This window comes from Anabrus simplex, chromosome 4, assembly GCF_040414725.1.
Source record: "Anabrus simplex isolate iqAnaSimp1 chromosome 4, ASM4041472v1, whole genome shotgun sequence".
In the NCBI taxonomy this organism is placed as follows: Eukaryota; Metazoa; Arthropoda; class Insecta; order Orthoptera; family Tettigoniidae; genus Anabrus; species Anabrus simplex.
In genome coordinates this window covers 1473479-1489755 of record NC_090268.1, presented here as the reverse complement: position 1 = coordinate 1489755, position 16277 = coordinate 1473479, and positions in this window count along the sequence as shown.

Genomic DNA, 16277 nt, shown 5'->3' with positions numbered 1-16277 from the left:
CACACCAGAAACGGTTATATAGAGGAAAGTGCTCCAGGCAAGTGTCACTCCCTGTAAAGGTCACCAACCCAGATCTGATACAAAGGTAACCTTAGATATAGAAAAATGCTCCCTGCAAATGCCAAACTGTGCAAATATCATTTCTGACACACCAGGTACACCTATACAGAGAAGAGGGCTTCTGCAAGTGTCAATCCGTGCAAAATTCACCATATTACTTCTGACTCACCACGTGCGGTTATGTACAGGAAAAGGAAATGTCACCATCCTAAATCTGATACACCCAGAACGGTTATATAGAGGAAAAGGCTCCAAGCAAGTGTCACCATCCCACTTCTGACCAACTAGGTATTATTAGAAAGAGAAAAGAGGACCCTGCAAGAGTCAATCCGTGCAAACGTCATCATCCAACTTCAGAGTTATCAGTTACGGTTACATAGAGAAAAGGGTTCCCTGCATGTGTCATTCCGTGCAAATGTTGCCTCTCTACTTCTGATACACCTGGTACTGCTAGATAAAGAATCGTCACCCTGCAAGTGTCCCTCCGTTCAAATTACACCATCTATCCTCGACCTCTCCAGGCACCATTGTCTAGAGAAAAGGGCTAAGTGATTGTGTTACTCCAGGTAATGGTCACCATTCCACTTCAAACACACCAGGAACTGTTAACAGAGATTATTGCTCCCTGCAAGTGCCAAATCGTGGATATGTTACCATATCATCTCTGACACACCAGGATCTGATAGATAGAAACCAGGGTTCCCTGCATGTGTCACTGCGTGCGAATGTCACCAATCAACTTCTGACTCACCCGGTACTGGTATATAGAGAAAAGTGCTCCCTGCAATTGTCACACCATTCAACCGTCACCATCCTATTGTGAGTCCCAGGTACTGTTAGACAGTGAAAAGGGTCCCGTGCAAGAATCACTCCGTGCAAATGTCACCATCGTAGATCAGAAGCACAAGGTTCGGTTATATGGAGGAAAGGGCTCCATGCAAGTATCACACCGTGCCAATGTCACCATCCTACTACTTACACACCAGGTACTTTTAGATAGAGAAAAATGTTCCCTGCAAGTGTCACTCCGTGTAAAGGTCACCATCACACTTCTGACACACTAGGTACTGTTTGATAGTGAAAAAGGCTCCGTGCAAATACCATCGTTCAATTTCTGGCTTATGGTTATGGTTTTATAGAGAAAAGGGCTCCCTGCAAGTGTCAAATGTGTAAAGGTCTTCATCTCACATCTGACCCACTAGGAACTGTTAGATAGGGAAGAGGGCTACCTGCGAGTGTCACTCCATTCAAATTTCACCGTCTTACCTCGGAATCACCCAGTACAATTACCTATAGAAATCAGCTCCCTGCATGATACACTCCGTGCAAATCTCAGCATCCTAGAACTGACACACCAGGTACCGTTAGATAGAGAAAAGTGGTCCCTGCAATTGTCACACCGTTCAAACGTCAACATCCTACATGTGAGTCGCCGGGTACTGCTAGATAGAAGAAAGGGCACGCTGAAAGTGTTTTTTCGTGCAGGTACGGTGTCAGGTGTGAAAAAGTTCCCCGTAAGTGCCACACCGTACAAGTGTAACATTCTTACGTCTGTCTCAGCAGGTACGGTTATATAGAGAAGAGGGCACTTGCAAATGTCACCACCGTACATCTGACTCACCAGGTACTGTTAGATGGAGTAGAGATCGTGCAAATTTGACCAACTTACTTCTGACTCACGTGGTGCAGTAATATAGAGAAAAGTAGTTCCTGCAAGAGACATCCCGTGAAAATTTCACCATCGTAGATCTGACACACCAGGGGCGGTTGTGTACAGTAAAGGGTTTCATGCAAGTGTGCACCGTGCAAACGTCACCACTCTGGATCAGACACACCAGGTGGGTTTGGTAAAGAAAAAAGCTCTCTGCAAATTTCTATCCCTGCATGTCTTCATCCTACATTTGACTTACCAGTTACGGTTATATAGAGAGGAGGAGTCTCTGAACGTTTCACTCCATGCAAATATCACAATCTTACTTCTGTCTCGCCAGGTACTGTTAGCTAAGGAAAATGGCACCCTGCAAGTGACACTCCGTCATATGTCACCATCCAAGGTCTGAGTCACCAGGTACTGATAGATACAGAAAAGTGCTCCCTGCATTTGTCACATCGTTGAAACGTGACTATCCTACATTTGATTAGCCAGGTACTGCTATATAGAGAAAAGGGCTGTCTGCAAGTGACAATCCATGCAAATGTCACCATCCTACTTCTTACACATCAGGTACTTTTGTATAGAGATAAATACTCCCTGCAAGTCTCACTCCGTGTAAAGGTCACCCTCCCACTCCAGCCACACCAGGCCTGCGTGTATGTGTCACTCCGTGTAATGGTCACTATCCCACTTCTGACACACCAGGTACTGTTAAACAGAGAAAAGGGCCAAGTGTATGTGTCACTCCGTGTGTTGGTCACCATCCCACCTCTGACACACAAGGTACTGTTCGAGAAGAGGGATACGTGGATGTCTCACTCCGTGCAAATATTTACATTCTACTTCTGACTCACCAGGTACTGTTATATAGAGAAAACTTTTCCCTGCAAGTGACACACTTTGCAAATATCACTTTGTCTTTCTTACTTCTGACACACCAGGTACGGTTATATAAAGAAAAGGGCTGCCTGCAAGTGACACTCCGTGTAATGGTCACCATCCCAATTCTAACTCACCAGGTACTGTTAGATAGATTAAAGTGCTACCTTCAGGTGTCATTCCGTGCAAATGTCATCATCTTACTTCAGAAACACCTGGTACTGCTAGTCTGTTGAATCGTCAGCATCCTACATCTGAGTAAACAGGTAAGGTTATATAGAGGAGAGGGCTCCCTGCAAGTGTCAACCCGGGCAAATGTCACCATCCTACATCTGACTCACCAGGTACTGAAACATATCATATCGCCCCAGGGACTTTTATTTTCATATTGCGCATCACTGTGGACGCGTTATATTTGAAAGACTTTGCGAGGTGGCAAGCGAACGGTTTTGTTCTAGGCCGCACCCTGGAAGGGCGGCCGGTAGCCAGGTTTGAATCAGCCTGTGGTTTGAAAGTTTGAACGACGCTGCGGGTGTGTCGCGGCGTCACCTAACGCGCGGTGAGTTTGAAGGGAGCCAATCGTGAGCTGTGAAAGCGAGTCCTACGCACATGGGTTTGTTCCAAGAGAATTGTGCGGGATTGCTATCTTCGATCATCACAGTGCCGACCTGCTAGAAATATGGGAGAAATCTGATAAATAGCCCGTGCTCCACGGTTTTGATAATTGAAGTTACACCTCTTTATCTGTTCATTTATCGCCTAATTTCAACCTATATATATTTGTGTGGCTAGGCTCTAACGTGCTTGGGCTTGGGGAAGCTTGGTCTTTCGTGAGTTGTCCGTGCTACAGAAGGTAGTCTCCACGCCAGTCGAGATCGCCATTTTTCTTTGTCCGGTATCAAAGTGCTACAGTGACACGTTATTTCTTTATGACTGCAATATGAATGTTATGCACATAGAAGCGTACCCAGACTACATTAAAATGTATCGCCCGGGTGAGATTTACATTTAACAAATACTGGAGTGACAAGTCCGTATATGTGCATTTACCGCTACATGTGTGACGCTTCGCTCTTGCGCTGAGTGCGGTAGGTACCACGGATGTGTGAGCGCGATAGACCAAAGGGACGATAGCTGTGCATACCGGTATAATCACGTGAACTGACTAGCTGTGATACACGCCAACATTTCGGGTAAAGTTGGAATTCAAGAGGACAAACCGGGGCAAATATTCATTTATAGGAAGAGGAGTTAGAGATTGGAATAACTTACCAAGGGAGACGTTCAATAAATTTCCAATTTCTTTGAAATCATTTAGGAAAAGGCTAGGAAAGCAACAGATAGGGAATCTGCCACCTGGGCGACTGCCCTAAATGCAGATCAGTATTGATTGATTGATTGGTTGATTGGGTCGGTTTTCGCGAACGCGGAGAAAACGTGTGCGATCGTATCGTAATTGCTCTTTCATACGAACTGATCCGGAGCGTATTCCATGATACTTCGATTCTGATCAAAGAATTATTTATATCCATTTAAGTGGGCTAAGCAATATCTGCTTAACTAGTGTGCGCGTATGCAATTGAGCAAGTGCAGTGTTAACCTATGCCCCACCAGTTAGGTTACCCGGTGTCAAACTAAACTGATTGGCAGTAAAAACACAACACAGGACAAAGATCCCGTAGAAAGGAACAAAACGGAAGCGTGATAAACACTACACACCCAGAAAACACCAAAAGAACATAGTAAAAGGCAAACTTACCTCCAGGTGGTAGAAAAAAAACAGGTGGATCAAGCTACCAACCGACAGTGTGTCAAATAAATGTTGCGTGGAAATAAAGACCAAACTTTCTTTTTTTTTAAAAAAGAAAATATATAATTCATGAAACTCAGATTAACAAATGTTAAATAAATGACATCCTCGTAGTTAGTAATATTTTAAAAAACTAGGTACCAGAAACCAAATAAAATTAGGTGACATAGGTTTAAAATAAGGAGGCCTTTAGAATTTTAAAAGATTAATTTAAGTTAGGTAAAATAAGGGAAACAGACCTCACTTAAAACCACAGGAAAAACACAGTTAAACTCAAGAAACACCAAAAGATAAAATTAAAGAAAAATTATTTTAAAAACCGCCGGACGGTAAGAAAGTAATGAGAGTAAATAAATTGGTACCTAGAGCTTGAAAAAGACCAAAATTAAGGAATTAAAACACCAAACGCCAGTCGGCAAGAAAGATATAGTCTGCAGGAAGTATTACAAACACCTCAACCTGTTTACTTAGTAACAACCACCAAATCAATTATCAGTGGATTCCATATGGAAAGGATACCATGTTAAAAATTAGAAAATACAACCTTCTTGGTTCACCGTTATTCCATGAGAGATACCAACTCTCTATCCGTTTCACATCAACAAACTGGTACCATTAATACGGTGGGAGTTCCAGTCATGGGATGCTAAGTGCTTTACGTAAAAATTTACCAAGGGAAAGAAAGCCACCACAACAAACGTAGAAGGAAAAGGAAAGAAATCAACTGGGGTGCCCGAGAAACAGTAAATGCGCAACGGGGTGACAAAAATACTGAAACAACATCAGACAGGGTAGTCTCCCAACATAAAAATCATCACCAACATCAATCCATTTCAAAAATCAACATCCATTACCCCGGCAACAAAAGCAATTGATAAACCATGGGAGAACCAATCCCAAAGGAAGAACCAACAATGGCACCAAAACAATGGAGGCCAGAAGGGCAAAGATCATACGCAAAACACGATTAAAGCCCCCCAAAAAAAAAGGTAAATAAAATTAAAATAAACCAGCATAGCACAAGCAATCCCTACTGGATCTTCCACGTATTACTCCACTTTTAAAACCAAAATAAATTTCAGAGCAGCAGTAACATCTTTACGGTGTGATGATAATAATAATAATAATAATGAAAATTTTACACCACTGCTTTTCTTTGGAAATTACCCCAAGTAACACTTAAATTCCATTACAAGAAATGTTATACACTAGGTAACTGAATTAACAAGGACTTTTCAACCCGATACTTGGTTTTGGAAGAGCACAATAATTTTTCCCAACAGTGAAAAGGTCCACATCATTATAATCGAAACGCACAAGTTGATAATTAATAAGTTCCCTCCGAAGAAATCACACGAACAGTTTTCCGTTGATGAAAATACTAAAATAACAAGGTTGACTTACGGTTGGTTGGTTCTTCAATCAGTAGAATGATAATTCATGGCTCGGCCATGTGTACTTTACCAAGTTGGAGATCTTCCTTGCAGCTTTTTAAAACAATCACTCACTACGAGGTTACAAATACAGGAAAAAGAAAATATTTTTAGGGTGTGGGGCACATCCCCACATCCTTACGATTTACTATCCACCGTCCATGATGATATCCCAAAGCATCGCCTTGAGTACAGAACGCCAACGACCATTAGCCATGTTTACCAAGCCGCAACTGCCTGCTCGCTTTGCTTCCCTCTCTCTCGCCCCAGAGAGAGTGACTACATCAAGATGGCTGACACCAAGCGCTGATTGGCCGGAGCAGCTTCAAGAAGAAAGCGACAAATAGTTCTCATCATAGCCGTAGATGGCGGTAACGATCAGAGCTCACATGCGCTCGCTGAGTTAAACATGAAATATTGTGAGAACACCGTTGAAAGCAGAAGAAAATTAGAATACAGTTTTCTACACCGTAATAGGCAAACTCAAAACGTTGGTGGAAAGGAGACAAACGAAACCTCGGTTTCAGCCTCCCCCCCTTTAAGGGTTACATATCTTCTTACATCACTCCATGACGAAGTCCAGTGTATGAAATTAAGCTAGATTTTAAGTGTTTCAGTCCACAACAAATAAAAGTCACTGGTACCAAGTCCATCTCCAGATTGTCATAGCATGCAGAAGTTTAAAGCATTCCAAAACGGGCAATGTACATAGCTCACCACCAATCAACCATTAAGTTCATTAAACACCGTTCAAGGTCCGGAAGTTATAGTATACGATAAACTTACACAGCGCCACAACACAGTTTTTCCTTTTGAAATTCACAATCTCCAAACAGATTAAGGATTCAATTTTCCTACATGTTTTACACCAAGTTCGCTTTAGATTACCTTTCACATACAGTTTCATAGCAAACGCTTTACCATAACCATTCCTGAGTTCATGTGGAATCTGGAAGTTTTAAAAATTTTCACATAACCAGAATCAATGTTCTTCGCTTGCAGACTTCAATCACCAAACACACCTTGTTTACAAGAGAAGTTCAATGGACCTTTAGAAACCAGTATTTTAAGTCCACTACAGTCCAGGGTAGATCACCTAACATTTCTTACAATACCCTTCCAACCTTTAAACCAATTTTCTTTATTAAATCGGGTTGCTAATAAAGAAACGCACCATCAAGATTGTTTCAATTACAGTGAAATGGCCCGTAAAAGAAAAAACAAGGACCAAAGGGAGGGAAGAAAAATGCAACGTTGGTGAGTAATCATACATAAGGTGATAAAATCCAAAATATCCAGGTCACGTGATAAATTAGGTTGGCACTAGTGTATATCTTTGGCTTGAGAAGGTACCAAGAGCAAGGAAAAGGAAAAAAAGGAAAAGAAAAGGAAGGGAACCTTACTAAACAGAATATACTCCCCAAAAAAAATAGCAAGGAGCAAAATTACAATAACAGAAAAGTCACAAGCATACAATCGGAGCACAATCAAAGTTTCCGATATCAGAAGGAAACCACCTTAAATAAGGTCAATTAAAATTTACACAAATCAATTAAGGGGAATTAAAGCCCTCAACGAAGGAGCACACTTACACATTAAATACAACACGGTAGTAGGCTACGCACAGACACAGCTTAACCTAGGAAAGGAAAACTAAACGAACCCCAATTACTCACTTTAGGGAGTTCCAACAAGATGAGGAGACGGTAGATACATGATAGCAAAAAAAAGAAAGTACCACGTACCTCGAAAAATACAGTTTAGGAAATAGGCAACATGACCATGCAATTCCACAGAACTGCCACAGGAACGCCGCAGAACCACCCACAGTGGGGCCAACTAAAGGCTAGCTTACTAAATATACTACAGAAATCTTCCCGAAAATTAGTAATACTCAGGTTTACAGTGCCACACAAGAAATCACATACATAACCCAGTAGAAGGAAAATATGAAACAGTATAGCGATCAGAATAAGTACACCAGAATGACAAGTTTAGCAAAAAACAAATCCATGGCTACAGGGTAAAGGTTTACTCAGAAAGAGCAAATTGATAGAACGGACGGAGACATCTAGAGCTCAAATAGATGGAGGGCACGCGTTCAAGTTGGTCATCAACGACCAAACTATCAACAGCATCAGGTAACGAGTAACCGGGATGGACAGAATTAAATTTCACAAGACCATAGCAGTACCATGGGAAAAACATAACAGGAGAGGTTTTGAGAAAATAAAATTTCACGAGTTTAGAGACAAGCACAACCCAAAGACCAACCAACGTCCGCTAACTCCAGTTATTTCCCACCCGGACAGCTAATCAAATTAAAAGGAACGTGAAATACGCCTCAGATCAGTTGACCAGCAGGAAGAAGGGGAACCATGTCCTACACAACATAACCTACCAGTAGCCCGTCAGGACCTCGACACAAATCGGACTAAAGATAAGTGACATCACCCTGTTGCTCAACAGCAGACAGGTACCTATCTCCATTTCCCAAGGAGATGAGGTAAATAAAAGAATAAATGGCAGAGACGAGGCAGGACGATAGAAAAAATATTCCATAAGACTAGGAAGAAGGAAGGAAGGCTACCCACAAACCTCATGATCCTTTAGCGGAAGGACGCTAGCATACATCCAGAGTTTCCTCAAATAATCCCATACTTATTCGGAGAAACACCGAACGATAGATGTCAAAACGACCATATCGACAAGCATCGAAATCCACCAAGCAACACCTAGAGCGGTAGGTCGACATAAAATGAACTTATAGCAATAATAAAGGAATACATGATGACGTCAGAGAAACAGGTTATGCATGAAAACAAGGGAATGGCAGAAACAAAATACAACAGGAAACCAGTTACCTAAATCTACCTTCATACAATACTACAAGAGTTGCGTGCAACCTAAAAACAACAATTCCCAAATCTACCAGGACACAGGAGAAATCAGAAGGCCGAACAATCTTCCATCAAGTGTCATAACTACCCAATAACGACTACACAACATCAAAACGACAATAACTTCCAAAAACATGTGCCAGCCCATCAGGGATTAAAAGATTTCACAATCTTCAACACCATGTTAAGAAGTCAACATGCGACCATCAAAATTTTACACATCAAACAACACTTCGGTACCGAAATAACACCACCAGATACAGGCCCAACACCAAACCTATCGCGGCTAAAGAAGAAGAATTCTCAGGTTAAGGACCTTACTTTGACAACCAAACGCTACAACAACAGGTAGATAAGGTAGGATACTCGACATACTACAAGAGCACACAACTCCCATAGAACAGCACAGAACAGGAAACAGACCAAATAATTTGAAACAAAGAACCTGGCGAAGAAAGCTTCCAGAGGAGCACAGAACTAAAAGATGATCGTGGGGCAACAGAAAACAATAATGAAAAGGGAATTTCCAACAGTTATCAAATTGAGTACGAAGAACTATTAGGAACAACGAGCTAGCTACGAGCCAATCTCAAAAGGAATTCACAACTCCCAAAGACATGGGAATAGTAAGGAACAGGACATTAGATGAATTAGCAAGGGAGGAGCACCTATTACCAACCGTCAGGCAGTGGAGAACCAGGAAGACGCAAGTCCATGCACAAGGCAAACAGGTTACCACTCTCAACACCAATCAACAGAGCTCCTTCACAACTAATCACATCCGCCAAAGATTTAACATAAAGAAGGCTTCACTGACATTAGAAGGGTTTTTCAACCTACACCATTTAACAAATGATATTACAAGGGAAACCAAGTCTTGGGATGACACCTTACTATCAGCAGGAAAGAGCAATCTTACAGTAGAAATGAAACAAACAACCCAGAGACAGAAGAACCAGAGAAACCAGAGATAATGATAATGTACAACATCTCGAAAGGGAGCCCTAACCCCACATTGCATAGGCAAATCACGATGAAAATCAATAGCTACAGATTATGCAGACTTAATTTTTTTTTGGGAGAACAATCCAGGGTTGTAGACAAACCCAAGCTACCCTAGAATGGGAACAAGAAATAGAACCTAGCAGGGCACGGAAAGATAGCACAAGCAGAACGATTTTAACCAACAAGTTTTAACTTAACACGGGTAGATAGACTAGAAATTCACCATATAGCGGAGCTACAAGGTCTGCATAAGATAATAAGCTTCACATGCCAAGTCCGTTTCATCACGAAAAATCAACAAGAGACCTTACAGGATAATTTTCCCAGACCTATCAAAGGAAAAACTCACACAGGAAACCATCATAAGCCAGGGAATCAATACAGAGATTAAAAATCAGAAAATATTACACGGTTTACACACCACCCATGATTTAACCCTAATTAGCCCACTAAAGGTAGTTCTTAGGCGCATCTTTAAACCGTACACCACATCCTACCAAAGGTTGTACCAAACACCAAAATTAAAGGGAAACCAAAAGGGAAACTACACCTTAACCAGATTTGATTTGAGACAGATGAACCCGCCTAATTCTCTTAGCGATGGGATCACTAACTAACACTGATACAGGGGACAAGAACTGCAAAATGGTACAAGGTCCTTGGTACCTGGGAGCCAGTTTAGCAGTAAATTTTTTGATAGCTTTACTAATTGGGTAGCATTTAATGAAGACTTGGTCTCCAACCTTCAACCTTGTTGTTTTTCTACCCTTGTTGTACCGTTTCTTAGCCTTCTCGTACGATACAGACAGATTTTTCCTCGCTTCATCCCAAATTTTCTGAAGATCATTGGGCTTAGACAGGTCAGGAAGAAGGTCATCGATTCCAAGTAGGTTGGAGATGGGCGAATACGGAGGGTAACCAAACATCAGAGACATAGGCGTCTTACCATGAGTTTCGTGTAAGGCTGAGTTGAACGCATGGGCCAACCAGTGCAGGCAAGAATCCCACTTGGACTGATTGTTATGATGAAACGCAATCAAGGCGGACTTTAGATTCCTGTTCATTCTCTCAGCGTAAGATGGGTTAGGATAGTATGGAGTAGTAGTTACATGTGAGATGCACAACTCAAATAAATATTTCCTGAATGAATGGCTGGTGAAAGAACTGGCATTGTCGGAAACTAAAAACTTGGGAGGACCAAAGGATGCAAAGATAGAGTTCAAACAACTGATAGTCGTTCGAGTGTCAGTAGATCTCGTAGGGATAATCCAGCTGAATCGAGAAAAGGCATCAATGCACACGAAGATGTGGGTGTTTCCTAAGGTAGAACGGGGGAGTGGACCCAAGAAATCGATGAAGAGCCGTTCCATTGGGCGAGAGGCTTGAGAAGAAGATAAAAATCCCACACGGTTGTTCAAACTCGGTTTACTAATAGCACAGGCTTGACAAGATTTCACCATGTTTCTAATGTCATTATCCATCTTTTTCCAAATGAAGATCTGTCTAATCTTTTCCCTAGTCTTGAACGTACCCAAATGTCCCCCAATGGGAGAGCAGTGATAATATTTGAAAATTTCCGGGACAAGGACCCTAGGGACAACAATTTTGAAATTCCGACTCTTTCGACCTTTACAACAAAGAACACCCTTAACAAGAGAGTATGGCTTTACTACAGATCCTCCGTTAAGCTTATCAATGATATCCTTCAAATCTGGATCAGTTTTCTGATGATCAGCAATTTCATGATATAGTAGAGGAAGATCCGAAAGAATGGCATTAACTCCAAAGACGTTAGTTACAACTTCTTTATCATCAGGATTTACATCGGTGCCAAAATTATCTTCAAACATCCTACTTAGGCCGTCGGCGATGACGTTCTCAGAACCCCTGATATGCCTGACATTGAAATTGAAAGATGAAATCCTCAAAGCCCATCTAGTGATACGACCAGTTCTCTTGGGTCGGTTTAATACCCAAGAAAGAGCTTGGTTGTCAGTCTCGAGATCAAAATTAACATGCTCGATGAAGGGTCTGAATTTTTCCAGGGCAAACAACACGGCCAGAGATTCCAACTCATAAATGGAGTACTTGTTTTCTAAGTTGGTAAGAGTCCTGGACACGTAAGCTACGGGCCTACGCCCATCCTCGTACTCTTGTAGAAGAACACCAGCAACCGCTTTGCCAGAAGCGTCGGTTTGCACAATGAACCTTTTATTAAAATTTGGAATAGCCAAAACGGGAGCATTCATCAGAGCGGATTTCAAAGCTTCAAAGGCTTCTTGCTGAGGACGACCCCAGAAGAACTTCACGTCTTTACGTCTAAGATGATTTAACGGAGCAGCTATCTCTGCAAAATTAGGAATGAACTTCCTGAAAAAATTGACCATGCCTACGAACCGTGCGATGCCTTTGACATCTTTAGGGGGACGAAAGTCCCTAATAGCCTGAGTCCTAGAGTGGTCGATGGAGATACCATCGGAGGAAACTACATGACCAAGGAAAGACATACTCGGCTTAGCAAACGCTACCTTTGACAACTTGACAGTCAGTCCAGCTTTCCTCAAGCGATCCAGGACTTCTCTAACATGTTCGACATGTTCTTCGAAGGTTTTTGAGAATATAACCAGGTCGTCAAGGTAATTAAAGACGAACCTAAACTTAATGTCAGAGAGAATGGTGTCTAACAGCCTCGTGAGAACAGCCGCGCCACAAGATATGCCAAACGGAAGTCTCAGAAATTCATAGAGGTTCCAATCAGTGATGAAGGCGGTCAGTGGAATGGAAGACTTAGACAATGGGACTTGGTAATATGCCTGATTGAGATCTAACACGGTGAAAAACTTGGCACCCGAGAACCACCCAAAACAAGTGTGCAGATCGGGTAAAGGGATGGATTGCAAGATGACCTTGCGGTTTAAAGCCCTGTAATCGATAACAGCCCTGAAACCTCCAGAGGGTTTAGGTACCAGGAAGACCGGGGATGCATAGGGAGAGGTAGATGGACGGATCACTCCGTCAGCTAACATTTGGTCAATAATCTTTTTAAGTTCGAGCATACGAGGAGGTGAGAGGCGGTAAGGAGGGGATCTGACAGGAGTGTTATCTGATAACTCAATCTGATACTCGAGAACATCAGTAACTCCTAGCTTGCTAGTAAACACATCGGGGAAATCATTACATAGAACACGAATACATTCAGCTTCCTCCTCACTCAAATGGCTGAGATCCAATTTATCAATTTCACCAACTCCTTCCGGCACTGACTCGTCTACACAGGAAACCTTGATTGCACACGAGGAAAGATCCCTAAAATTAAATTTAGAATCAGGAGAAAATTTAAAGAAAAACATTCTAGCTTGAAGATCCATAACTAGTCCCGTTTTCGACAAGAAACCTGTCCCTAAAATCATGTTGCAAGACAGGTTAGGTGCCACAAGGCACGTGATTTTCCAGGTGAAATTCCCAATTCTTACTTTTACCTTTACAGCCCCCAGAATTTCCAACTTGTTCCCATTAGCAGCCACACACTTCACACCAACAGGTAATAATTCATCCAGTTTACAAGCACTCTTCAGCTTGGAATACCATCCAAAATTGATCACGTTGACAATACTGCCAGAATCAATCAAAGCTAACAGGGGTTCGTTATTTACTTCCACTTCAGCAAAGGTACCCTGGGAAACACCACAGGTAGAAATCTTATTACACCTTTGGGGACAGATAACCTTAGCAGAGCCCGGAGACCTTCCAAAATTAGAATTTTTATACTTTATTTGGGAAACTCCTAGTCATTGACCTGATTTTGGAGCAGACAAGGGGCAATTATTCTTAAGATGCTGAGCAGATCCACAAGTATAGCAACAACCCCTAGAGTTGCGCTTAACTACAGTACAAGCATTCCTGAGGTGATTCCTAGAACCACAGTTAAAACACTTCTTGGCATTGGCATCATTATACATAGAAGAGTGGACAGGAGGAACAGGTTTGGCAGGAGGAGGTAAACTTACAGTTCTGGAGGCATCTCCATGCTTGACGTCTTCAGCGAAGGAGCATGCAACCTCCAGTTCATCAAAATTAGTGGGGCACTTACTCAGGGAAAGGTAGGACCTGTATGAAGGAGAGATCCCTTTTAAAATTCTTGCCACCATTTCTTCCTCGGGAACAGTAATTTTGAAAACTTTACAGAAAAATCTGAGGTCAAGGATATACGAAAGTAAATTTTCATGAAGGAACTGCATCCGAAAACAATGTTGAGGAATTAAGCTCTGTAACGCCAAGGAGGGAATAAATTTTTTCAACACCGATTCATGAAATTCATCAACCTTAAGTTTTGATGAAATGGCCTCTGAGATTTCCCGTTTCAGAATACCTTCACAATGGGAGAAAAGAGCACGAAGGATACCCAAATCATCGATAGAATAAACTTTACCGGAATCCTTCATTTCTACTAGAAACCGCAGAAAACGAATGCTTTCCTCAATCGAATCTACTGAGAAATTTTTCACCCCATGGAAAAGCTCCTTTAAAGGGTAGTAGGTGGGAGTAAGGCTCATCTTAGACAACAAACTTTCCAGGACGGGAGAGGCAGCACAACATAAGCCTTGGTTATTAGGAGGGGTAACTACATGGTTTGAGGAACACTGAGGAATAGGGTCAGAAGGATTACATTTTTGACTGATTTTTAGGTTATCCATATCTCTGCTGGCAATCATCAGGTCCAGCTCAGCGGAAATGCTAGAGGCAATAGCCAACAATTTGGTGCACTGGGAGATAAACTCGGGTTCAGGTTTAAGCGACAACAAATCATGGATCCTTCCCAAGTAGTGATATACTCTGGCCTTTAAACGGTCAATTTGTGCTTTAGAAGGAGACAATTCCAAGAACTCTTCCCTTATTACTTCTATCTCAGTCAAGGCCTCAGTGATAAAATGAAGTGACTCACCAACATTGCTGGGGCGAACACTGGATGGATTAATGGGCACCTGAATAAGCTCGGAAAGAAGATTAGCACAATCAGCAACAGAACCAGCAGGACTAGCTCCACGTATCGCTAGCTCATAGGTTAACTCTGCCTTACGGAGCTTGTGGGGAAACAGGACCGCTCGAGACATCATGGAGGTACATGAAACAAAATTCCAACGAATTAATCAAGATAAATGCGCTTCTTTTCACAAAAGTAAGTAACCTTTAAGACCATTCGCCTTTTTTCCACCACTCAACTATTTGACACACTGTACGGTTTTCAGGAAAGGGGGATACGACCTACCTACAAGAAATTAACACTAGCACGAGCGTAGTCAACTTAGTAACCACGCTCTGAAGCTACCACTTACTGCCCCACCAGTTAGGTTACCCGGTGTCAAACTAAACTGATTGGCAGTAAAAACACAACACAGGACAAAGATCCCGTAGAAAGGAACAAAACGGAAGCGTGATAAACACTACACACCCAGAAAACACCAAAAGAACATAGTAAAAGGCAAACTTACCTCCAGGTGGTAGAAAAAAAACAGGTGGATCAAGCTACCAACCGACAGTGTGTCAAATAAATGTTGCGTGGAAATAAAGACCAAACTTTCTTTTTTTTTAAAAAAGAAAATATATAATTCATGAAACTCAGATTAACAAATGTTAAATAAATGACATCCTCGTAGTTAGTAATATTTTAAAAAACTAGGTACCAGAAACCAAATAAAATTAGGTGACATAGGTTTAAAATAAGGAGGCCTTTAGAATTTTAAAAGATTAATTTAAGTTAGGTAAAATAAGGGAAACAGACCTCACTTAAAACCACAGGAAAAACACAGTTAAACTCAAGAAACACCAAAAGATAAAATTAAAGAAAAATTATTTTAAAAACCGCCGGACGGTAAGAAAGTAATGAGAGTAAATAAATTGGTACCTAGAGCTTGAAAAAGACCAAAATTAAGGAATTAAAACACCAAACGCCAGTCGGCAAGAAAGATATAGTCTGCAGGAAGTATTACAAACACCTCAACCTGTTTACTTAGTAACAACCACCAAATCAATTATCAGTGGATTCCATATGGAAAGGATACCATGTTAAAAATTAGAAAATACAACCTTCTTGGTTCACCGTTATTCCATGAGAGATACCAACTCTCTATCCGTTTCACATCAACAAACTGGTACCATTAATACGGTGGGAGTTCCAGTCATGGGATGCTAAGTGCTTTACGTAAAAATTTACCAAGGGAAAGAAAGCCACCACAACAAACGTAGAAGGAAAAGGAAAGAAATCAACTGGGGTGCCCGAGAAACAGTAAATGCGCAACGGGGTGACAAAAATACTGAAACAACATCAGACAGGGTAGTCTCCCAACATAAAAATCATCACCAACATCAATCCATTTCAAAAATCAACATCCATTACCCCGGCAACAAAAGCAATTGATAAACCATGGGAGAACCAATCCCAAAGGAAGAACCAACAATGGCACCAAAACAATGGAGGCCAGAAGGGCAAAGATCATACGCAAAACACGATTAAAGCCCCCCAAAAAAAAAGGTAAATA